The 27,681-nt window shown below is 39.2% G+C and overlaps 1 protein-coding gene across 2 annotated transcripts in view; it reads left to right on the plus strand.

Moving 5' to 3' along the window:
• The first annotated feature begins 1,609 nt into the window (after window positions 1-1,609).
• Window positions 1,610-27,681, plus strand: part of LOC130315155 (cytochrome P450 26B1) — a 131,599-nt gene continuing 105,527 nt past the window's right edge. Inside the window, exon 1 of one of the 2 annotated variants that reach the window (XM_056552751.1) lies at window positions 1,610-1,737. The gene's annotated coding sequence lies outside the window, so the exon portion shown is untranslated. Of the gene's footprint in view, window positions 1,738-7,248; window positions 7,373-27,681 lie in introns of those variants that run through there. The other variant, XM_056552753.1, reaches the window with a different exon arrangement.

The raw sequence follows: 27,681 nt of genomic DNA on the forward strand, positions 1-27,681 counted from the left end.
TGAACCCCCTGCCTCCATCACCCCTGTGCTCCTGAACCCCCTGCCTCCATCATCCCTGTGCCCCTGAACCCCCTGCCTCCATCACCCCTGTGCCCCTGAACCCCCTGCCTCCATCACCCCTGTGCTCCTGAACCCCCTGCCTCCATCACCCCTGTGCCCCTGAACCCTCTGCCTCCATCACCCCTGTGCCCCTGAACCCCCTGCCTCCATCACCCCTGTGCCCTAGGACCACCTGCCTCCATCACCCCTGTGCCCCAGGACCACCTGCCTCCATCACCCCTGTGCCCCTGTACCACCTGCCTCCATCACCCCTGTGTCCTAGGACCACCTGCCTCCATCACCCCTGTGCCCCAGGACCACCTGCCTCCATCACCCCTGTGCCCCTGTACCACCTGCCTCCATCACCCCTGTGTCCTAGGACCACCTGCCTCCATCACCCCTGTGCCCCTGTACCACCTGCCTCCATCACCCCTGTGCCCCTGTACCACCTGCCTCCATCACCCCTGTGTCCTAGGACCACCTGCCTCCATCACCCCTGTGCCCCAGGACCACCTGCCTCCATCACCCCTGTGCCCCAGGACCACCTGCCTCCATCACCCCTGTGCCCCAGGACCACCTGCCTCCATCACCCCTATGCCCCTGGACCACCTGTTTTCAGAACCCCTGTCCCCCTGTACCACCTGCCTCCAGCCCCCCTGTGCCCCAGGACCACCTGCCTCCATCACCCCTGTGCCCCAGGACCACCTGCCTCCATCACCCCTGTGCCCCAGGACCACCTGCCTCCAGCCCCCCTGTGCCCCAGGACCACCTGCCTCCATCACCCCTGTGCCCCTGTACCACCTGCTTCCAGTACTTTTCTGCACCTGAACCCCCTGCCTCCATCACATCTGCCCCTGCATCACCTATCTTCAGCACCCCTCTGTCCTTGTCCCCAGCACCCCTCTGTCCTTGTCCCCAGCACCACTCTGTCCTTGTCCCCAGCACCCCTCTGTCCTTGTCCCCAGCACCCCTCTGTCCTTGTCCCCAGCACCCCTCTGTCCTAGTCCCCAGCACCCCTCTGTCCTTGTCCCCAGCACCCCTCTGTCCTTGTCCCCAGCACCCCTCTGTCCTAGTCCCCAGCACCCCTCTGTCCTAGTCCCCAGCACCCCTCTGTCCTTGTCCCCAGCACCCCTCTGTCCTTGTCCCCAGCACCCCTCTGTCCTAGTCCCCAGCACCCCTCTTTGCCCCTGCACCACTTGCCCATCTACCAATGTATCCCTCCTCTCTTCTTGATACCCCCTTCCCAATTCTAAGGAGCCTGGAGAGGAGGCTCTGAGGATCTCCCGTAGTCGCAGGGTGTAACCTGATCAACCTTGTCTTCTCCTTACACTCAGCTCTGTCTCCCTATTCACAGTCCCTGCATGTCCTGGACCTGGGGGAGGGGGGGTATCTGAGAACTTACACTGGACTCTTCTGTAAAAAGAAAAAATGATAAGAAGCAGAAGAAGCAAAAAGTCCCTTATACACTGAGTGCAACCTCTTCATGGGGGAGGGGGCATTTTTTGTTGGAGGAGCCCCCCCCCCCCCCACCACCACCTTTTTTAAATAGTTCTGAATATTCATTAGGGACAGCTCACTGTGGGTGGGGACCAAGCCAAGTTTTCATTCTATAAAATGCAGGATTGTTTGCATTGTCAGGGACTGCTTTGAAAAATTGCCACAATTTGATTCCCTGCACAAGCCAAGTGCTGCTGTAAGGTAAGTGCCCGTCTACCGACTGCTACCTGCTGCTTTATGGCTGCCTACTGGCACTGCTGCATTGTATCTGTCTCTGTGGATCACAGTGGGGACGTCTGATTTCCAGTTGGTAGAATCTAATTTAGATTAATGGAGAAATAGTCCAAATATTTAGAAGGAAAAAAAGTAATTAATCATTTTTTTATTTTTTTTTAGAATAAAATTTTAAAAAAAAACTTAATATTTTGGTGGCAGTTAAATTTAAAATATAAATTTATAAAAAAGAAAAAAAACACACCAAGTGATACAATTTGCTCCTTTTCTGTTGTGTCTTGTGTGGGTGGCGTGCGTGCGATGGGGCGTCGCGTGATGTACGCAGCTCCAGTGTAAAGTCATTAGCTGTGATCCTATCATTACACCGGGGGGGCACAATGAGCAGATAATGGAATTACATCTGGGTGCAGCGCGGTCACTTGGCTGACGGTTTCTGCGCTCATTTACACAGAGCGATTGCCAATAAGCGATTTCCGGATCACATAAAAAAAAAACGTTCCGTTGGTTAAGGCTTCAATGAGCGGAACGAAACGCGGCCCCTGAGACTGCGCCGATCTTTTACGTGTGAACGATCGATTTCATCCACAAATCTGTCTTTATTTACCGTATATATGTTTGTGAATTGTCGCTTTTAAACCGTCGCAAAAAAGCGTAAAAAAAATTTAATATGTGCGCATTTTTTTAAATAGAACTTTTAAATTTAAACAAGAAATGTAAAAAAAAAATTCAAATATGTGCGCATTTTTTTCAATACAATTTTTTAAAATAAAAAGTGTAAATAAATTTAAATATGTACAATTTTTTTTAAATAGAATTAAAAAATTTGAACAAGAAATAAAAATAATTTTTTTTATATGGAAACGGAATTTTTCAAAAATATACTAAAAAGTAAATAAAAAAATTTGAACAAGAAATGTAAAAAAAAAATTTAATAAAATATGGAAACAGAATAAAAAAATTGAATTTAAAAATGTGAACAGGAATTTTGTTGTATTTTTTGTTTGCTTTGTTTTTTTTGTTTAAATGTTTTTTTGTTTAAATGTTTATTTTTGTTTAAATGTTTTTTTGTTTTTTTTAAATGTTTTGTTTGTTTTTTGTTTAAATGTTTTTTTTTGTTTAAATGTTTTTTTTTGTTTAAATGTTTTGTTTGTTTGTTTTTTGTTTAAATGTGATTTTAAATAGATTTATAATTATAAAGGGTTAGGTTTAAAGTTTAGGACACTTTTGTCTCGTCTCTGCTACGCTGACAGGCTCAGCTCTGCTACATCTGTATAAGGGGGTTCATGGCCTGTGTGTATATATATATATATATATCTCTGGGTAGGAAGTGATGGTGATACATTGTATCCGTGTCACATTCCTGAGAATAACTGTGCTGCTGCGGCTGCGGCTGGGGAGGGTGATGTCATTTATTTAGTTTTTATTATGAGATTTTTCTTAAATTTTTTTTAGAGGAGAATTTTTGGGTGAAAAGTGAAAAAGAAAAGTATAAATTGGATGATTTGTCTCGTGGTTTTGTAACGTGATCCCTGGATGGGTCGATCCGTACACGAAGCGTAATAACGGAATTAGTCACGGCGACGCCATCCGATGATTATTACGTATCGGATGTGACTGAGAAAAGGTTCTTACTTGTCTGTGTCGTGTAGCGGAGCTGAGTTTGTGATCTGATGTAGCAGAGCTGAATGTGCATTTTCTGTGCCATCGAATATTTTTTCTAAAATACATGGAATCAAAAGCAGTCCTATGTAAAACTAGACTTGTGTTACAGAAATGTTGTCGTAACAAGCGTCACACTCGGCTCTGCACATCCGTAGCAGAGCTGAGATTGTCATGTGGAAAGCAAAAGTGAAATCAGGATATGATATTAATGCTTTTATATTGAACTGCTGCTATCTTACATGATACAAGTAACAGATAAAGGACCAATTCAGCTCTGCTACATCGATATATATATATAAATATATATATGTGTGTGTGTGTGTATATATATATGTGTGTGTATATATGTGTGTGTATATATATGTATATATATATATACATATACTGTATTTATATATATACACACAAATATATATATATATATAAATATATATATATATATATATATATATATATATATATCGATGTAGCAGAGCTGAATTGGTCCTTTATCTGTTACTTGTATCATGTAACTATATATATATATATATATATATATATATATATATCGATGTAGCAGAGCTGAATTGGTCCTTTATCTGTTACTTGTATCATGTAACTATATATATATATATATATATATATATATATATATATATATATATATACTGTGCTTATAATATGCAAGCTCACCAGGTCATTTATATGTTGCCTCTAATTTTAAAGACATTACATGCAGTCCTATGTAAAATAACGTATGATATAACGTGATAACTTTCTAAGTGCAGGTAATTTAGTAGATGTTACCTGCAGTCCTATGTAACACCACAGATAACACAGTGATAACTCTCTGAGTACAGATAATGTAGGAGATGTTACCTGCAGTCCTATGTAACCCGACAGATAACACAGTGATAACTCTCTGAGTACAGATAATGTAGTAGATGTGACCTGCAGTCCTATGTAACCCGACAGATAACACAGTGATTACTTCCTGAGTACAGATAATATAGGAGATGTTACCTGCAGTCCTATGTAACACTACAGATAACACTGTGACAACTCACTAAGTACAGATTATAAGTAGATGCTTCCTGCAGTCCTATGTAACACCACAGATAACACTGTGACAACTCACTAAGTACAGATTATAAGTAGATGCTTCCTGCAGTCCTATGTAACACTACAGATAACACTGTGACAACTCACTAAGTACAGATTATAAGTAGATGCTTCCTGCAGTCCTATGTAACACTACAGATAACACTGTGACAACTCACTAAGTACAGATTATAAGTAGATGCTTCCTGCAGTCCTATGTAACACTACAGATAACACTGTGACAACTCACTAAGTACAGATTATAAGTAGATGCTTCCTGCAGTCCTATGTAACACTACAGATAACACTGTGACAACTCACTAAGTGCAGATTATAAGTAGATGCTTCATGCAGTCCTATGTAACTCCACAGATAACACACAGTGATAACTTTCTGCGTACAGATAATGTAGTAGATGTTCCCTGCAGTCCTATGTAACACCATAGATAACACACAGTGATAACTTTCTGCGTACAGATAATGTAGTAGATGTTCCCTGCAGTCCTATGTAACACCATAGATAACACACAGTGATGACTCTCTTAGTACAGGTGATGTAATAGATGTCCCCTGCAGTCCTATGTAACACCATAGATAACACACAGTGATAACTCTCTTAGTACAGGTAATGTAATAGATGTCCCCTGCAGTCCTATGTAACACCACAGATAACACACAGTGATAACTCTCTGAATTTCAGATAATGCGGTAAATATTGCCTGCAGTCCTATGTAACACCACAGACAACAGTGATAACCGATTATATACCTGTCACCTGCAGTCCTATGTAAAATGACAGTTAAAACAGTGCAATACCACAAATTTTGCCAATTGACAAATTCCTCACCGCTACACAGACACGCTGAGCTCTGCTACATCTGCACACTTCCCTTCCCTATAATTCACACCAGTATAGGCCAGTGTCCTAATGTGTACAAGCCAGTGTTTCCCAACCAGGGTGCCTCCAGCTGTTGCAAAACAACAACTCCCAGCATGCCCGGACAGCCGAAGGCTGTCCGGGCATGCTGGGAGTTGTTGATTTGCAACAGCTGGAGGCACACTGGTTGGAAAACACTGCCGTACAGTGACATATGGCACATATATATATATATATATAAAATAAAATAAACACTTAAATTGTATAAAAAATAAATAGATAAAAAATAAATAAATAAGTACATAAATAATGAATAAACATAAATTAATAAATGGATAAATAAATAAACAAATATACAAATAAACGTATCTGTTTATTGTAGACTATTGTACTAAATGACCACTACACTACAGTGTTCCATACCTAACGCTACGCACATGTTCATCTTATGCGCAAAACATACGGAAAAAACGTTTAGGAAAAAAACGTATACGGAGTCCCATTGAATTACTATAAATAAATAAATATATATATATAACATTCTTCTGTTGCTATATATATTAATATGAATTAATTAATTAATTAAACATTACACATATAAATTAATTTTATATTAATATATATATATATATATTTATATATACATACACACACTTAAATGGACTGTAATGTATACATTTATTTTGGCGTATACAAAAGCGCATTTGCATACATAAAAAATACGGAAAAAACGCGGTGTGAACACACCCTTACAGGTAGATGCCAATAAGTAAGTTAATGTTTCCAGTGATATTGAAAACGGCGAGGAATCAGAAACGATTGTTTTTAAAAGTCGCCATTTTCGTGGTACAGCGGTTCGCATTAAACCTCTATAGGACCTGTGTATCGCCAAGACGTCAGCGTTACCAGAAGTGACCCGTCCTATGTCTCCGCCATTATTTATGACCCGTCCTATGTCTCCGCCATTATGTAGACCCATCTATGGGATACGTATTTTATTTAATGGCGCCATAGGGTGAGTCTTCTGGCAGCCATCTTATCTGACACGTACACGGATGGCGGAATATAGACAATTCCGTTCTGCGCCGATCCTGGGGCGAGGGAGTCACAGAGGAGGATGATAATATTTTCACAATTGTTCCGAAACACGTACTCTGCGTTGATAAAAAAAAAAAACGGTAGAACGAAATATTCTAGAATATTATATATATTTTTTGTACACATAGACAATGTATGAATTGCGAACCAATATGGCGGAACAATATGGCGTCTATATAAAGAGCTGGGGGCTCGTGGCGTCCTATGGCGGTTTATAGCAGGAGGAGTCATGTGATTGATGATGATGATGGGATTAGGTGGATGTCCCTTTAAGGACCCCGGTGGCGGTGGCTCAGGTCGGGTGTTGGGCGGCATCCATGCAGACAGAGATGATTCGGAGGAGTCCTGGCCCTGGAGATGAATGCGCAGCAGACGGGAATTCTTGGCCGCGATACAAAGGAGCCGGTGATCAGGCAGATGTTTGCTTAGAAAGTTTGTTTTAATTTGTCCGTGCGGTTTAACCCTCGCCGGTCAGGTTACTTTTTATTTTTAGCGTAATATATCCGATTGCGGCGATCGGTACTAAGGCTGATAGGATGAGATCTTTGGGGGTAAAAATAATCTGAGCTGCTAAATAAATAAAAAATAAATCCCCATTATTACTGTGATGAGCCGCCGCCATCAGGACGGTAACCGCTGCCTCGGAAAATGGCTGCCGCTCCAGGACTGATCTCCTCGGTGACTCCCATGTAGATGGTCATCGCCAGGGAATTTATTTGGGGGGTCTCATCTGACTAAAACATTCGTCCACTTGGCTTGGGGGGTTGGGGGGGGGGGGGTTCACCTTCACAGCCCAGGAGCGGAGCCCAATACCATGTTCTGTAAAATATGTCCAACCTCTCTACTGGGGAAAAAGGACGAAACATGGACCCCAAAAATCATAGTGTAAGTGGTATGGAATACTCTCTGTTTACTATATATATGTCCTATATCGTCTCCTGATACACTCAATACTCTCTGTTTACTATATATATATATATATATATATATCCTATATAGTCTCCTGATACACTCAATACTCTCTGTTTACTATATATATATATATATATATATATCCTATATAGTCTCCTGATACACTCAATACTCTCTGTTTACTATATATATGTCCTATATCGTCTCCTGATACACTCAATACTCTCTGTTTACTATATATATATATATATATATATATATCCTATATAGTCTCCTGATATACTCAATACTCTCTGTTTACTATATATATATATATATATATATATATATATCCCCTATATAGTCTCCTGATACTCTCAATACTCTCTGTTTACTATATATATATATATATATATATCCCCTATATAGTCTCCTGATACTCTCAATACTCTCTGTTTACTATATATATATCCTATATGGTCTCCTGATATACTCAATACTCTCTGTTTACTATATATATATATATATATATATATATATATATATAGTCTCCTGATACACTCAATACTCTCTGTTTACTATATATATATATATATATATCCTATATAGTCTCCTGATACACTCAATACTCTCTGTTTACTCTCTATATATATATGTCCTATATAGTCTCCTGATACACTCAATACTCTGTTTACTATATATATATGTCCTATATAGTCTCCTGATACACTCAATACTCTCTGTTTACTCTCTCTCTCTCTCTCTCTCTATATATATATATATATATATATATATATATATATATATGTCCTATATAGTCTCCTGATACACTCAATACTCTCTGTTTACTCTCTCTCTCTCTCTCTCTCTCTCTCTATATATATATATATGTCCTATATAGTCTACTGATACACTCAATACTCTGTTTACTATATATATATATATATATATATATATATATATATAGTCTCCTGATACAGTCAATGCTCTCTGTTTACTATATATATATATGTCCTATATAGTCTTCTGATACACTCAATACTCTCTGTTTACTATATATATATATGTCCTATATAGTCTCCTGATACACTCAATACTCTCTGTTTACTATATATATGTCCTATATAGTCTACTGATACAATCAATACTCTGTTTACTATATATATATATAAATGTCCTATATAGTCTCCTGATACAGCCAATACTCTCTGTTTACTATATATATGTCCTATATAGTCTACTGATACAATCAATACTCTGTTTACTATATATATATATATATATATATATACATCCTATATAGTCTCCTGATACAGCCAATACTCTCTGTTTACTATATATATATATATGTCCTATATAGTCTACTGATACAATCAATACTCTGTTTACTATATATATATATATATATATGTCCTATATAGTCTCCTGATGCACTCAATACTCTCTGTTTACTATATATATATATATGTCCTATATAGTCTCCTGATACACTCAATGCTCTCTGTTTACTATATATATATGTCCTATATAGTCTCCTGATACACTCAATACTCTCTGTTTACTATATATATATGTCCTATATAGTCTCCTGATACACTCAATACTCTCTGTTTACTATATATATATATATATGTCCTATATAGTCTCCTGATACACTCAATACTCTCTGTTTACTATATATATGTCCTATATAGTCTACTGATACAATCAATACTCTGTTTACTATATATATATATAAATGTCCTATATAGTCTCCTGATACAGCCAATACTCTCTGTTTACTATATATATGTCCTATATAGTCTACTGATACAATCAATACTCTGTTTACTATATATATATATAAATGTCCTATATAGTCTCCTGATACAGCCAATACTCTCTGTTTACTATATATATGTCCTATATAGTCTACTGATACAATCAATACTCTGTTTACTATATATATATATATAAATGTCCTATATAGTTTCCTGATACAGCCAATACTCTCTGTTTACTATATATATGTCCTATATAGTCTACTGATACAATCAATACTCTGTTTACTATATATATATATATATATATATATATATATATATGTCCTATATAGTCTACTGATACAATCAATACTCTGTTTACTATATATATATATATATATATATATATATATATATATGTCCTATATAGTCTCCTGATAAAGCTAATACTCTCTGTTTACTATATATATATGTCCTATATAGTCTACTGATACAATCAATACTCTGTTTACTATATATATATATATATATATATATATATGTCCTATATAGTCTCCTGATGCACTCAATACTCTCTGTTTACTATATATATATATATGTCCTATATAGTCTCCTGATACACTCAATACTCTCTGTTTACTCTCTACTTACCATTTATGTAATGTGTATACTCTCTATAATCTCTATATACACATTTTGTATTTCATATAGACCCTATGTACTTTTTATTTACTGTCTATACTGTGTATATACTCTTGCTATACTCTTTATATATCTTTGTACGCTCTTTATGTTTTCTATACCCTCTATATACTTCTATACTCTTTATATACTTTCTATTCATCTCTCTATACTTTAGATACTTTGTACACTTTTTATATGCTCCCTTTATACTCTCTATACCTTCCATATACTCTTTATACTTTAGATACTATCTATACTTATATACACTTTATATGTTCTCCACATACTTTCTATACCTCCTATATAGTCTTTATACTTTAGATACTACGGTATCTATACTTATATACACTTTATATGTTCTCCACATACTTTCTATACCTCCTATATAGTCTTTATACTTTAGATACTCTCTATACTTCTATACTCTTTATTTACACTATTTGTACACTCTACAGCCTTAAAATTCTCTCTATTCTCTTTATATATATATATATTAAGATTTTTAAATAGAAGTAATTTACAAATCTGTTTAACTTTCTGGCACCAGTTGATTTTTTTTCCAGTGTAGTACCCCTTTAACAGTAAAATATATCAGATTTTTTTTCCTGTGTTTTTGAATTGTGAAAGGCAATTTTACGGTACAAAATACAGGAAAAACAAACATTTCAACATAATAAAGATGTGTGAAGACTTACAAGCCAAAACAGCTCTCACACCACCTTTCCCTTCAAGTCAGTGTTTAAATCCAATCAGGAGTCTTAGAACATGACTGGGAATCTATACCAAGTCAGAAATCTCTCCAGAAGGAAACAGTACTCATCTGTAAAAAGGGGTTTTGGGGTTATTGGTCCATTGTTCTCATAGGAGATAAGCTACTGCCAGAGACGTCTGTTAGGAAAATGAGGTTTCTGGCTTATTTTCCATTCAGAACACACATACACTTGGTGAAACTGATCACGTATGTGTATGAGGAAGACAAGAGGAAGAAGTACTGGCCAAACAGTGGGGTCAACAGTATGGCCATAGCAACGATCCCCCAGGTATCCTGAGCTGTCCGTCAGCCCATGGTTATTAGATTGTTAGTACTGGTGGCAACGTACACTCATGGTACTTGTAGTCTAAAGGTGCCCATTCACCTTTGAAAGTTGTTGGCCAAACTCTCGTTTAGCTGGCAGATATTATCAATATCCAACCATTAAATTTTTTAACAGAAGTAATTTACAAATCTGTTTAACTTACTGGAGCCAGTTGATCTAAAAAAAATAAAGTTTTTCCTGGAATACCCCTTTAAGTCTGGACCATTTGGTTGATGAAATAAGTCAGAGTTATCATGAGTGGTCAGGAAACACCATTCTGATGCATTGTATTTTTTATTGCTACATTGATGGCCAGTAAAGGCGTCTGTGTAGGGGTTAATTCCTCCTAATGGGCCTATGAGGATCTCTGCTCAATATATCAGATAGAACCCACCAGGTCTTCTTCCATACCACTGCTTCACTACAACAATGAGAGGTGATGAGGAACCTTACGGCTCTGCTCCATGGGAACGTCTAAACATAACCCTCTCTACAAGAGGACGAGAGCCTGTGGGATGATGGCTTCTTGAGTCATACCATTGACTTTCCTAAGTGAAACTTCTTTCTATGGGCGAATCTATGTCACATTTGCTTGGCTTGTTCCCCTCTTCAAACATTTTGGTATTCTGTCCCTGACTTTTTGCCCCTTGTGGTTGGCAGGTAAATTCATAGGACGACACCATCAGGCTCTGTTGTTGTCGCTGGATACAAGGAGACATGGGTTTCCATCTGGCAGCTTGTAAAAAAAGGAATCCAATGCAAGGCTCAACAGTAGTGCCAGTGTGATGGTTGCGTGCTGCACTATGGCATGGCTGCATAGGGAGGGACCACTGGGAGGCCATATAAGGTGGAGCTTGTAGGCGGCAGGATGAAGTGCAGCTGTGACCATATGTATTGTGGGGCATCAGGCTTGGGTACGACTACCACAAAACAAGTCAATGGGCTATTTGCAAGTGATAGACATTGGTAGCCACTCCCCGAGTAATGTGGGTTGAGAGAGAACCTGCCCGGAACTGGAGTGAATGGAGAACGGAGTGTCTGGCTGTCTTGATTCATACTGTAGGTCATATATAATTTCAAAGTTATAGTGGCACTATTGTTAGGGACGTTCAGACGAACGGATTTACAGCGTATTTTACGCTGCCGATCCGCCGCTGAAGGACCTCTGTATGGGGCCTTTACATGTGCCTGCTTGGAGCGGCAAAAGGCAGCTACTTGCAGACACACTGAAACGATGTGCGAGTCACCATGCGCATGTGCGGTGTACTCGCACGCATCGCGGCCGCTCCTCCTGCTCAATGAGCCAGGCCGAGAGCTGCCGCAATGTGCGAGTATACTGCGCATGCGCATGGCGAATCGCACATCTCAGTGTGTCTGCTCGTAGCAGCATATTGCCGCTCCGAGCAGGCGCATGTAAAGGCAGCAAATAGAGGTCCTTCAGCGGTGGATCTGCAGCGAAATACGCACGGAAAATCCGCTCGTCTGATTGTACCCTTATAAAGTAGTCAGGGTCACTGGGCCGCGGTACCTCTGGGCCACGAATTAAATCAAGTAAGCCACTGGATCCTCAACAGTGTAGAGTATTTCAGGAGAAGAGTGACTTAATCATGTGAGGGGTCACATATTAAGAATTACATAGTACAAAGATCAAAATAGCACAGAAAACTAATGAGGGGTTTCCATCTTATTCCCTATGGGAGGTTTTGATGTCAGACTATGAAGGTCATATGTCCAGTAAATATCAAGCTAAGGTCAGCAGCATTCCTTCTTGTTCCCTGCTACTTAAGTTAAGGAAAGCTTTTAAGAAGGCGTTAAAGGGGTACTCCACCGGCCGGCGTTTGTAAGTAAATGTTGCGAACGCTGATTTCGTGCTGTGGGGGTTGGCCACGCCCCTTGTGACATCATGGTCATGCCCCCTCAGTGCAAGTCTATGGGAGGGGGTGTGACGTAATATTGGGTATATAGGAGAGGGTATGAGTTATATTGGGTGTATAGGAGATGGTATGGGTAATATTGGGTGTATAGCACAGGGTATAAGTAATATTGGGTGTAGAGGAGAGGGTATGAGTAATATTGGGTGTATTGGAGAAGGTATGAGTAATATTGGGTGTATATGAGAGGGTATGAGTAATATTGGGTGTATAGTAGGGGGTTTGGGTAATATTGGGTGTAAAGGAGAGGGTATGAGTAAGATTGGGTGTATATGAGAAGGTATGGGTAATATTGGATTTATAGGAGAGGGTATGAGTAATATTGGGTGTATATGAGAGGGTAGGAGTAATATTGGGTGTACAGGAGAGGGTATGGGTAATATTGGGTGTATAGGAGAGGGTATGAGTAATATTGGGTGTAAAGGAGAGGGTATGAGTAATATTGGGTGTATATGAGAGGGTATGAGTAATATTGGGTGTATAGGAGAGGGCACGGGTAATATTGGGTGTATTTGAGAGGGTATGAGTAATATTGGGTGTATAGTAGGGGGTTTGGGTAATATTGGGTGTATAGGAGAGGGTATGAGTTATATTGGGTGTATAGGAGAGGGTATGAGTAATATTGGGTGTATATGAGAGGGTATGGGTAATATTGGGTGTATAGGTGAGGGTATGAGTAATATTGGGTGTATAGGAGAGGGTATGAGTAATATTGGGTGTATATGAGAGGGTATGGGTAATATTGGGTGTATAGGTGAGGGTATGAGTAATATTGGGTGTATATGAGAGGGTATGGGTAATATTGGGTGTATATGAGAGGGTATGAGTAATATTGGGTGTATAGGAGAGGGCACGGGTAATATTGGGTGTATTTGAGAGGGTATGAGTATTATTGGGTGTATAGTAGGGGGTTTGGGTAATATTGGGTGTATAGGAGAGGGTATGAGTTATATTGGGTGTATAGGAGAGGGTATGAGTAATATTGGGTGTATATGAGAGGGTATGAGTAATATTGGGTATATAGGAGAGGGTATGAGTAATATTGGGTGTATATGAGAGGTTATGAGTAATTTTGGGTGTATAGGAGAGAGTACAGGTAATATTGGGTGTATATGAGAGGGTATGAGTAATATTGGGTGTATATGAGAGGGTATGGATAATATTGGGTGTATATGAGAGGGTAGGAGTAAAATTGGGTGTATAGGAAAGGGTATGGGCAATATTGGGTGTATAGGAGAGGGTATAAGTAATATTGGGTGTATAGGAGAGAGTATGACTAATATTGGGTGTATAGGAAAGGGTATGAGTAATATTGGGTGCATATGAGAGGGTATGGGTAATATTGGGTGTATAGGAGAGGGTATGGGTAATATTGGGTGTATAGGAGAGGGTATGAGTAATACTGGGTGTATAGGAGAGGGTATGAATAATATTGGGTGTATAGGAGAGGGTATGAGTAATATTGGGTGTATAGGAGAGGGCATGAATAATATTGGGTGTATAGGAGAGGGTATGAGTAATATTGGGTGTATAGGAGAGGGTATGAGTAATATTGGGTGTATATTTGAGGGTATGAGTAATATTGGGTGTATAGGAGTGGGTATGATTAATATTGGGTGTATATTAGAGGGTATGAGCAATAGTGGGTGTATAGGAGAGGGTATGATTAATATTGGGTGTATATTAGAGGGTATGAGTAATATTGGGTGTATATGAGAGGGTATGAGTTATATTGGGTGTATAGGAGAGGGTATGGGTAATATTGGGTGTATAGGAGAGGGTATGAGTAATATTGGGTGTATATTTGAGGGTATGAGTAATATTGGATGTTTAGGAGAGGGTATGGGTAATATTGGGTGTATATGAGAGGGTATGGGTAATATTGGGTGTCTATGAGAGGGTATGAGTAATATTGGGTGTATTGGAGAGGGTATGAGTAATATTGGGTGTATTGGAGAGGGTATGAGTAATATTGGGTGTATAGGAGAGGGTATGGGTAATATTAGGTGTATATGAGAGGGTATGGGTAATATTGGGTAAATAGGATAGGGTATAAGTAATATTGGGTGTATATTAGAGGATAGGAGTATTATTGTGTGTATAGGAGAGGGTATGAGTAATATTGGGTGTATAGGAGAGGGTATGAGTAATATTGGGTGTATAGGAGAGGGTATGAGTAAGGTTGGGTGTATAGGAGAGGGTATGAGTAATACTGGGTGTATATGAGAGGGTATGGGTAATATTGGGTGTATAGGAGAGGGTATGAGTAATATTGGGTATATAGGAGAGGATTTGAGTAATAATGGGTATATATTAGAGGGTATGAGTATTATTGGGTGTATATGAGAGGGTTTGAGTAATATTGGGTGTATAGGAGAGGGTTTGAGTAATATTGGGTGTATAGGAGAGGGTATGAGTAATATTGGGTGTATAGGAGAGGGTATGGGTAATATCGGGTGTATAGTAAAGGATATGAGCGATATTGGGTGTATAGGAGAGGGTATGGGTAATATTTGGTGTATAGGAGAGGGTTTGAGTAATACTGGGTGTATAGGAGAGGGTATGAGTAATATTAGGTGTATAGGAGAGGGTATGAGTAATATTAGGTGTATAGGAGAGGGTATAATTAATATTGGGTGTACAGGAGAGGGTATGAGTAATATTGGGTGTATAGGAGAAGGTATGAGTAATATTGGGTGTATAGGAGAGGGTTTGGGTAATATTAGGTGTATAGGAGAGGGTTTGAGTAATATTGGGTGTATATGAGAGATTATGAGTAATATTGGGTGTATATGAGAGGATATGGGTAATATTGAGTGTATATGAGAGGGTAGGAGTATTATTGGGTGTATAGGAGAGGGTATGGGTAATATTGGGTCTATAGGAGAGGGTATAAGTAATATTGGGTGAATAGGAGAGAGTATGAGTAATATTGGGTGTATATGAGAGAGTATGAGTAATATTGGGTGTATAGAAGAGAGTATAAGTAATTTTGGGTGTTTAGGAGAGGTATGAGTAATATTGGGTGTATAGGAGAGGGTATGGGTAATATTGGGTGTATAGGAGAGGGTATACGTAACATTTGGTGTATATTAGAGGGTATGGGTAATATCGGGTGTCTAGAAGATGGTATGGGTAATATTGGGTGTATATGAGAGGATAGGAGTAATATTGGGTGTATAGGAGAGAGCATGAGTAATATTGGGTGTATAGGAGAGGGTATGAGTAAAATTGGGTGTATAGAATAGGGTATGAGTAATATTGGGTGTATAGGAGAGGGTATGAGTAATATTGGGTGTATAGGAGAGGGTATGAGTACTATTGGGTGTATAGGAGAGGGTATGATTAATATTGGGTGTATATTAGAGGGTATGAGTAATATTGGGTGTATATGAGAGATTATGAGTAATATTGGGTGTATATGAGAGGATATGGGTAATATTGAGTGTATATGAGAGGGTAGGAGTATTATTGGGTGTATAGGAGAGGGTATGGGTAATATTGGGTCTATAGGAGAGGGTATAAGTAATATTGGGTGAATAGGAGAGAGTATGAGTAATATTGGGTGTATATGAGAGAGTATGAGTAATATTGGGTGTATAGAAGAGAGTATAAGTAATTTTGGGTGTTTAGGAGAGGTATGAGTAATATTGGGTGTATAGGAGAGGGTATGGGTAATATTGGGTGTATAGGAGAGGGTATACGTAACATTTGGTGTATATTAGAGGGTATGGGTAATATCGGGTGTCTAGAAGATGGTATGGGTAATATTGGGTGTATATGAGAGGATAGGAGTAATATTGGGTGTATAGGAGAGAGCATGAGTAATATTGGGTGTATAGGAGAGGGTATGAGTAAAATTGGGTGTATAGAATAGGGTATGAGTAATATTGGGTGTATAGGAGAGGGTATGAGTAATATTGGGTGTATAGGAGAGGGTATGAGTACTATTGGGTGTATAGGAGAGGGTATGATTAATATTGGGTGTATATTAGAGGGTATGAGTAATATTGGGTGTATATGAGAGGGTATGAGCTATATTGGTTGTATAGGAGAGGGTATGAGTAATATTGGGTGTATAGGAGAGGGCCTGAGTAATATTGGGTGCATAGGAGAGGGTATGGGTAATATTGGGTGTATAGGAGAGGGTATGAGTAATATTGGGTGTATATTTGAGGGTATGAGTAATAATGGATGTATAGGAGAGGGTATGGGTAATATTGGGTGTATAGGAGAGGGTATGGGTAATATTGGGTGTATAGGAGAGGGTATGGATAATATTGGGTGTATATGAGAGGGTATGGGTAATATTGGGTATATAGGATAGGTTATAAGTAATATTGGGTGTATATTAGAGGGTATGAGTAATATTGGGTGTATAGGAGAGGTTATGAGTAATATTGGGTGTATAGGAGAGGGTATGAGTAATATTGGGTGTATAGGAGAGGGTATGAGTAATTTTGGGTGTATAGGAGAGGGTATGTGTAATATTGGGTGTATATGAGAGGGTATGAGTGATATTGGATGTATAGGAGAGAGGGAATGAGTAATATTGGGTGTATAGGAGAGGGTATGAGTAATATTGGGTGTATAGGAGAGGGTATGAGTAATATTGGGTGTATAGGAGAGGGTATGAGTAATATTGGGTGTATAGGAGAGGGTATGGGTAATATTGGGTGTATAGGAGAGGGTATGAGTAATATTGGGTGTATATTTGAGAGTATGAGTAATAATGGATGTATAGGAGAGGGTATGGGTAATATTGGGTGTATATGAGAGGGTATGGGTAATATTGGGTGTATATGAGAGGGTAGGAGTAATATTGGGTGTATTGGAGAGGGTATGAGTAATATTGGGTGTATAGGAGAGGGTATGGGTTATATTGGGTGTATATGAGAGGGTATGGGTAATATTGGGTGTATATGAGAGGGTATGAGTAATATTGGGTGTATAGGAGAGGGTATGGGTAGTATTGGGTGTATAGGAGAGGGTATGGGTAGTATTGGGTGTATAGGAGAGGGTATGGATAATAGTGGGTGTATATGAGAGGGTATGGGTAATATTAGGTATATAGGATAGGTTATAAGTAATATTGGGTGTATATTAGAGGGTATGAGTAATACTGGGTGTATAGGAGAGGTTATGAGTAATATTGGGTGTATAGGAGAGGGTATGAGTAATATTGGGTGTATAGGAGAGGGTATGAGTAATATTGGGTGTATAGGAGAGGGTATGAGTAATTTTGGGTGTATAGGAGAGGGTATGAGTAATATTGGGTGTATATGAGAGGGTATGAGTAATATTGGGTGTATAGGAGAGAGGGTATGAGTAATATTGGGTGTATAGGAGAGGGTATGAGTAATATTGGGTGTATAGGAGAGGGTATGAGTAATATTGAGTGTATAGGAGAGGGTATGAGTAATTTTGGGTGTATAGGAGAGGGTATGAGTAATATTGGGTGTATATGAGAGGGTATGAGTAATATTGGATGTATAGGAGAGGGTATGAGTAATATTGGGTGTATATTTGAGGGTATGAGTAATAATGGATGTATAGGAGAGGGTATGGGTAATATTGGGTGTATATGAGAGGGTATGGGTAATATTGGGTATATAGAATAGGGTATAAGTAATATTGGGTGTATATTAGAGGGTAGGAGTAATATTGGGTGTATAGGAGAGGGTATGAGTAATATTGGGTGTATATGAGAGGGTAGGAGTATTATTGGGTGTATTGGAGAGGGTATGAGTAATATTGGGTGTATAGGAGAGGGTATGGGTAGTATTGGGTGTACAGGAGAGGGTATGGATAATATTGGGTGTATATGAGAGGGTATGGGTAATATTGGGTATATAGGATAGGGTATAAGTAATATTGGGTGTATATTAGAGGGTAGGAGTAATATTGGGTGTATAGGAGAGGTTATGAGTAATATTGGGTGTATAGAAGAGGGTATGAGTAATATTGGGTGTATAGGAGAGGGTATGGGTAATATTGGGTGTATAGTAAAGGATATGAGCGATATTGGGTGTATATGAGAGGGCATGGGTAATATTGGGTGTATACGAGAGGGTTTGAGTAATACTGGGTGTATAGGAGAGGGTATGAGTAATATTAGGTGTATAAGAGAGGGTATGAGTATTAGGTGTATAGGATAGGGTATAATTAATATTGGGTGTACAGGAGAGGGTATGAGTAATATTAGGTGTATAGGAGAGGGTATGATTAATATTGTGTGTATATGAGAGGGTTTGAGTAATATTAGGTGTATAGGAGAGGGTATAATTAATATTGGGTGTATAGGAGAGGGTATGAGTAATATTAGGTGTATAGGAGAAGGTATGATTAATATTGGGTGTATAGGAGACGGTATGAGTAATATTAGGTGTATAGGAGAGGGTATGATTAATATTGGGTGTATATGAGAGGGTTTGAGTAATATTGGGTGTATATGAGAGGGTATGAGTAATATTAGGTGTATATTAGAGGGTATAATTAATATTGGGTGTACAGGAGAGGGTGTGAGTAATATTAGGTGTATAGGAGAGGGTATGATTAATATTGGGTGTATATGAGAGGGTTTGAGTAATATTAGGTGTATAGGAGAGGGTATAATTAATATTGGGTGTATAGGAGAGGGTATGAGTAATATTAGGTGTATAGGAGAAGGTATGATTAATATTGGGTGTATAGGAGACGGTATGAGTAATATTAGGTGTATAGGAGAGGGTATTATTAATATTGGGTGCATATGAGAGGGTAGGAGTAATATTGGGTGTATAGGAGAGGGTATGAGTAATATTTGGTGTATAGGAGAGGGTTTGAGTAATATTGGGTGTATATGAGAGGGTATGAGTAATATTGGGTGTATAGGAGAGGGTATGAGTAATATTTGGTGTATAGGAGAGGGTATGAGTAATATTGGGTGTATATGAGAGGGTATGAGTAATATTGGGTGTATAGGAGAGGGTATGAGTAATATTGGGTGTATAGGAGAGGGTATGAGTAATATTTGGTGTATAGGAGAGGGTTTGAGTAATATTGGGTGTATATGAGAGGGTATGAGTAATATTGGGTGTATAGGAGAGGGTATGAGTAATATTTGGTGTATAGGAGAGGGTATGAGTAATATTGGGTGTATATGAGAGGGTATGAGTAATATTGGGTGTATAGGAGAGGGTATGAGTAATATTGGGTGTATAGGAGAGGGTATGAGTAATATTTGGTCTATAGGAGAGGGTTTGAGTAATATTGGGTGTATAGGAGAGGGTATGAGTAATATTTGGTGTATAGGAGAGGGTTTGAGTAATATTGGGTGTATAGGAGAGGGTATGAGTAATATTGGGTGTACAGGAAAGGGTTTGAGTAATATTGGGTGTATATGAGAGGGTATGAGTAATATTTGGTGTAAAGGAGAGGGTTTGAGTAATATTGGGTGTATAGGAGAGGGTATGAGTAATATTTGGTGTATAGGAGAGGGTATGAGTAATATTGGGTGTATATGAGAGGGTAGGAGTAATATCCGATGTATGGTAAAACATGTGGGTAATATTTGGTGACACAGACTGGTATCTTCTATGTACGGACAGAGATAAATGGATGTAGTGAGGTCCTCCGACTTCATCCCTCCATCTTGGTCTGAGTGACAGAACCGGAGTTACATGGAGAAGGATCTCAGACCTGAGGGTTGGGCTCTTGTTTATATACATGTTCCTGGGCATCCACATCACCCCTCAATTCTGAACCCTCTTCCTTCTATTGTTGGGTATATGATGGCACATTAAGACATTGGAGAGGATGGTGCCCCTCACTCCTGTACTTCTCTGCCCTTTGATCAGGGATGTCCAGTCAATGACAGCTTATATATAAGAGGCAGGAAATAATTGTAAGCTGGTAAAGAAGAGAGAGGATTATTGGTCCCCAGCGCCAGCCTTCTCCTCTGATGGTGATTGACAATAAATAAGTGAACCCTGTGCTGTGACATCACCTCTGTCCACAGCCACCATACCTGGGGTTTTCTTTTTGTCTTAACATTGTAACATTAATATAAAATATTAAACATTGTGTGATTCTTAATTAGTGGCAGCTCCCTTCTATGCATGGTGGAATATTGGGCAGCTTGGTGGCACAGGGTGAGAGGAGTCCTGACTGGTAGCATCTCCTCTACTCATTGTGGGTGACAATTGGGCAGCTAGGTGGCACAGGAAGAGAGATTCCTGTGTAATGGCATAGTCTCTTCTCTTTGTGGGTATGAATTGGGAAGCTAGATGGCACAGGGCAGGAGAATTCTTTCTGTTGGCAACTCCTCTACTCTTTGTGGTGAGAATTGAGCAGTAAGGTGGCACAGGGTAAGCAATTCTGGGGACAGCTCCTCTCCTCTTTGTAGGTAAGAATTTGGCAGCTAGGTGGCACAAGAAGAGAGAATCCTGTGTAATGGCATTGTCTCTCTTTTTTGTGGGTAATAATTGGGCAGCTAGGTGTCACAGGGTGAAAGAATGCTCTCTAACAGCAGTTCCTCTCCTTGTGGGTGAGAATTGGGCAACTATGTGGTGGCAGCTCCTGGTGGCATCTGGTGGCAGCTCCTCTCCTCTTTGTGGGTAAATAATGAGTAGTAAGGTGGCACAGATTCTGGTCTAATGGCGGCTCCTCTCCTCTTTGTAGGTTAGAATTGAGGAGCTAGGTGGCACATGGGGAGAGATACCTGTCTAATGGTGGCTCCTCTCCTTTACTCATTTGGGGTGAGAATTGGGCAACTAGGTGGCACAGGCCGAGATATTTTAGTCTAATGGCAGCTTCTCTACTTTTTGTGGATCAGAATTGGGAAGCTAGGTGGCACAGGGTGGGGATTCCAATCTGGTGGCAGCTTTTTTACTCTTTGTGGGTAAAAACTGGGCAGCTATATGGCACAAGGTAAGAGATTCTGGTGGAAGCTCCTCTCCTTTTTGTGGGTGAGCATTGGGCAGCAAGGTGGCACAGGGTGAGAGATTCTTTTCTGGTAAGAGCTTTTCTCTTTGTGGGTAAGATTTGGGCAGCTAGGTTGTACAGGTTTAGAGAATCCTGTCTGGTGGCAGCTCCTCTCCTTTTTTTCGGGTGAGAATTGGTTAGTTAGGAGGCACATGGAGAGAGATTTCGATTCCTGTCTGTTGGCAGCTTCTCTTCTCTACTCTTTGTGGGTAAGAATTGGGCAGCTAAGTGTCACAGGACGAGATAAGCCCTGTCTGGTGGCAGCTCCTCTACTCTTTGTAGGTGAGACTTGGGCAGATAGGTGGCACAGGGCGAGGAATTCCTTTCTGATGGCATCTCCTCTTCTCTTTGATGGCGACAGATTCCTATCTGGTGGTAGATCCTCTCCTCTTTCTGGGTGAGAATTGGGCAGCTAGGTGGCACAAGAAGAGAGAATCCTGTGTGATGGCATTGTCTCTCTTTTTTGGGGGTAAAAATCTTTGAAGCTAGGTGGCACAGGGTGAAAGAATCCTCTCTATCAGCAGTTCCTCTCCTCCTTGTGGGTGAGAATTGGGCAACTATGTGGCACAGGGTAAGATATTCCCATCTGGTGGCAATTCCTCTCCTCTTTGTGGGTAAATAATGAGTAGTAAGGTGGCACAGGGTGAGAGATTCTGGTCTAATGGCGGCTCCTCTCCTCTTTGAAGGTTAGAATTGGGCAGCTAGGTGGCACATGGGGAGAGATTCCTGTCTAATGGCTCCTCTACTCTACTTTTTGTGGATCAGAATTGGGAAGCTAGGTGGCACAGGGTGGGAGATTCCGATCTGGTGGCAGCTTTTTTTTTTACACTTTGTGGGTAAAAACTGGGCAGCTATATGGCACAAGAGAAGAGATTCTGGTGGCAGCTCCTTTTTTGTGGGTGAGCATTGGGCAGCTAGATGGCACAGGGTGAGAGATTCTTTTCTGGTAAGAGCTTTTCTCTTTGTGGGTAAGATTTGGGCAGCTAGGTGGTACAGGATTAGAGAATCCTGTCTGGTGGCAGCTCCTGTCCTTTTTTTTGGATGAGAATTGGTTAGTTAGGTGGCACATGGCACTCTACTCTTTGTGGGTAAGAATTGGGCAGCTAAGTGTTACAGGACGAGATAAGCCGTGACACGAGATAAGCCCTGTCTGATGGCAGCTCCTCTACTCTTTGTAGGTGAGAATTGGGCAGATAGGTGGCACAGGGCGAGGGATTCCTTCCTGATGGCATCTCCTCTTCTCTTTGATGGTGACAGATTCCTATCTGGTGGCAGCTCCTCTCCTCTTTGTGGGTGAGATTTGGGCAGCTAGGTGGCACAGAGAGAGGGAATACCTTAACATTGCTAAGAATTGGGCGCCTATGGGGCAATCCATGTGCATTGGCGACTCCTACATCAGTAATCTCCAAACTACACACCTCCAGTTGTTGCAAAACTACAACTCCCAGCATGCCCGACAGCCGTTGGCTGTCCGGGCATGCTGGGAGTTGTAGTTTTGCAACAGCTGGAGGTCCACAGTTTGGAGACCACTGTCCTTCACAAAGCCATATTGCCTTTTAACCTCTAAGAGTCCAGACTGGAAGGCGAAGAATGGAATGCGGCTGTTCCACCTGTCACCACTAGGTGGAGATACAGGGCAAAAAGTGAGAATAAATGGAGTGTAGTTGACTTCTAGCAGCCAAGACCTGTGGTTCAACTTTGCAAAATAGTGGGACAGAAAGGGAGGAGGAAGAGGAGGAGGAGGAGGGGGTAGGGAAAGGCACACAGAGGTCTATTCTCACTCCAAGCTCTTCCATATAAGTGGTTTTTGGGGAGGGAAATTAGATCCAGTTCACCCAAACACATATTTTGCGCACACACACACAGAGCGCTCACATACACGCGGTGCGGTCCCCGCAGCAGAACAATGCGACAGGCACGAGAGATTCCCATTCCGCACTTACATCCCATAGACTTAAAACAGCTGGAGAAGGTGAAGCGGCGAATCAATGAACTTTTGTTTTGCCTGAAATATGGAAAAAAAAAAAGAAAAAACGAACGCGACGGTGAATCGGCTCTCTGTGGCACGCCGTCCGCCTTCCCAACAGGAACATAAGCAGGCGTGCACGGGGTTAATCCATACCTACACGGCCGGACGCCATCCGTCCAAAAAACGCCCTGGGTCGTCAAATAACTTGAAAGGCGGGCAAAAGGAGCGAGGCCGCGCTTTTGTTTCCATTTAGCGTCCATATTCCGTACATTAATACGAATGCGAAACACGGTCGTACAGCAGAATCTGTTTCCCATTGACTTGTATTATTATTATTTAAAAAAATTATATTTTTGTACACCATAGCGTAATTGACGACATTTTTAAATGCGAGTTAAACTTACTGTATATTATACTTTTTATATGTAAATACTATATATAATATAATAATAATAATAATATAATAGATAATAATGACATAAATGATAATAAAATTAATATAATAATAATATTAATAAAAAATTATAATAACAATAAAATAATAATATTAATATCATAATGATAAAAATAGTGTTTACACTAATTAAAAGTTATAATAATAATAAAAAATGATATTAAAATGATATTAATATAATAATAACAATAAAATAATAATAAAATAAATGATAATAAAATTAAAATAATAATAATATTAATAAAAATAGTAATAACAATAAAATAATAATATAAATATAATAATAATAAAAAATAGCGTTTACACTAATTAAAAGTTATAATAAAAAAAATGATATTAAAATAATATTAATATCATAATAACAATAAAATAATAATAAAATAAATGATAATAAAAAAATGATAATAAAATTTATATATTACTAATATTAATACAAATAATAATAACAATAAAATAATAATTTTAATATCATAATAATAAAAAATAGCGTTTACACTAATTAAAAGTTCCCGTTAAAGTCCACAGTTGTCATTTGTTATTCTTGCGTTTGTCATGGCCCGTCCCATTCTACTCGGATCACCAAACAGTAATGTGATCCTGGTCATCCCCGGCAGCTCAGGCATTCTTCTCTGCTCAGTTACTAGTGATAGCTGCAGAGCTGGAGTGTGGCCGCTGGCCATGGTACTGATGGTGACGGAGCCAATAGCCTCTCCTCACATGTGCGCAGGATCTTATGTACAAAAAGATGTATAACTTATACCAGCATGGTGCATATCACTATATACAGGAGATATATAACTTAAACCAGCTGTACATATATAATTATATACAGTATATACCCAGGTTATACCAGCATGGTGCATATCACTATATACAGGAGATATATAACTTATACCAGCTGTACATATATAATTATACACAGTATATACCAGGTTATACCAGCATGGTCCATATCACTATATACAGGAGATATATAACTTATACCAGCTGTACACATATAATTATATACAGTATATACCCAGGTTATACCAGCATGGTCCTTATCACTATATACAGGAGATATATAACTTATACCAGCTGTACATATATATTATATACAGTATATACCCAGGTTATACCAGCATGGTCCATATCACTATATACAGGAGATATATAACTTATACCAGCTGTACATATATAATTATATACAGTATATACCCAGGTTATACCAGCATGGTGCATATCACTATATACAGGAGATATATAACTTATACCAGCTGTACATATATCATTATATACAGTATATATACTCAGGTTATACCAGCATGGTCCATATCACTATATACAGGAGATATATAACTTATACCAGCTGTACATATATAATTATACACAGTATATACCCAGTTTATACCAGCATGGTCCATATCACTATATACAGGAGATATCTAACTTATACCAGCTGTACATATATAATTATACACAGTATATACCCAGGTTATACCAGCATGGTCCATATCACTATATACAGGAGATATATAACTTATACCAGCTGTACATATATAATTATACACAGTATATACCCAGGTTATGCCGGCATGGTCCATATCACTATATACAGGAGATATATAACTTATACCAGCTGTATATATATAACTATATACAGTATATACCCAGGTTATACCAGCATGGTCCATATCACTACATACAGGAGATATATAACTTATACCAGCTGTGCATATATATTACATACAGTACATACCCAGGTTATACCAGCATGGTGCATATCACTATATACAGGAGATATATAACTTATACCAGCTGTACATATATAATTATATACAGTATATACCCAGGTTATACCAGCATGGTCCATATCACTATACACAGGAGATATATAACTTATACCAGCTGTACATATATATTATATACAGTATATACCCAGGTTATACCAGCATGGTCCATATCACTAAATATAGGAGATATATAACTTATACCAGCTGTACATATATAATTATACACAGTATATATACCCAGGTTATACCAGCATGGTCCATATCACTATATACAGGAGATATATAACTTATACCAGCTGTACATATATAATTATATACACTATATACCCAGGTTATACCAGCATGGTCCATATCACTATATACAGGAGATATATAACTTATACCAGCTGTACATATATAATTATATACAGTATATACTCAGGTTATACCAGCATGGTCCATATCACTATATACAGTATATATAACTTATACCAGCTGTACATATATAATTATACACAGTATATATACTCAGGTTATACCAGCATGGTCCATATCACTATATACAGGAGATATATAACTTATACCAGCTGTACATATATAATTATACACAGTATATATACTCAGGTTATACAAGCATGGTCCATATCACTATATACAGGAGATATATAACATTTACCAGCTGTACATATATAACTATATACAGTATATATACCCAGGTTATACCAGCATAGTCCATATCACTATACACAGGAGATATATAACCTATACCAGCTGTTACATATATAACTATAACCCATGCATATACAGTATATACCCCCCCCCCTGTAACACAGACCACAGACTGTTCCCTAGGTCCCATTGTTTTACAGACCAACCTCACTCCTCGTACTCTCTCACAGACCTCTCTGCATAGTCTCCCTTTCACAATGATTTCCTCTCAGTCCCTCATCTGTCTCTAAGACTGATTCATTTGATCCCTCTTCCTATGCATACTGCTCCCCTTTGACACCACATTTTACACACACACTGCTCACCATTCCCCTAGATGTAGAGCTGATGCCCCCCTTGTAACACAGACTGCTCCACATGTCTGTGTGTCTCTCACATCACTGCTCCCCAGCCCCCCAACAGACTTCTCTCCATCCCCCTATTTCTCACATAGACTGCTCCCAATAAACCCCTCTCACATAGACTGTTTCCAATAGACCCCTCTCACATAGACTGCTTCCTATAAACCCTTCTCACATAGACTGCTTCCTATGAACCCTTCTCACATAGATTGCCCCAATAAACCCCTCTCACATAGATTGCCCCCAATAAACCCCTCTCACATAGATTGCCCCCAATAAACCCCTCTCATATATTCTGCTTCCTATAAACCCTTCTCTCATAGACTGCTCCCTATAAACCCCTCTCATATAGACAGCTTCCTATAAACCCTTCTCACATAGACTGCCCCCAATAAACACCTCTCACATAGACTGCTTCCTATAAACCCTTCTCACATAGACTGCTCCCAATGAACCCCTCTCACATAGACTGCTTCCTATAAACCCTTCTCACATAGACTGCCACCAATAACCCCTCTCACATAGACTGCTTCCTATAAACCCTTCTCACATAGACTGCTCCCTATAAACCCCTCTCACATAGACTGCTTCCTATAAACCCTTCTCACATAGACTGCTCCCTATAAACCCCTCTCACATAGACTGCTTCCTATAAACCCTTC

Source organism: Hyla sarda, chromosome 1 (assembly GCF_029499605.1).
Source record: "Hyla sarda isolate aHylSar1 chromosome 1, aHylSar1.hap1, whole genome shotgun sequence".
Classification (NCBI taxonomy): domain Eukaryota; kingdom Metazoa; phylum Chordata; class Amphibia; order Anura; family Hylidae; genus Hyla; species Hyla sarda.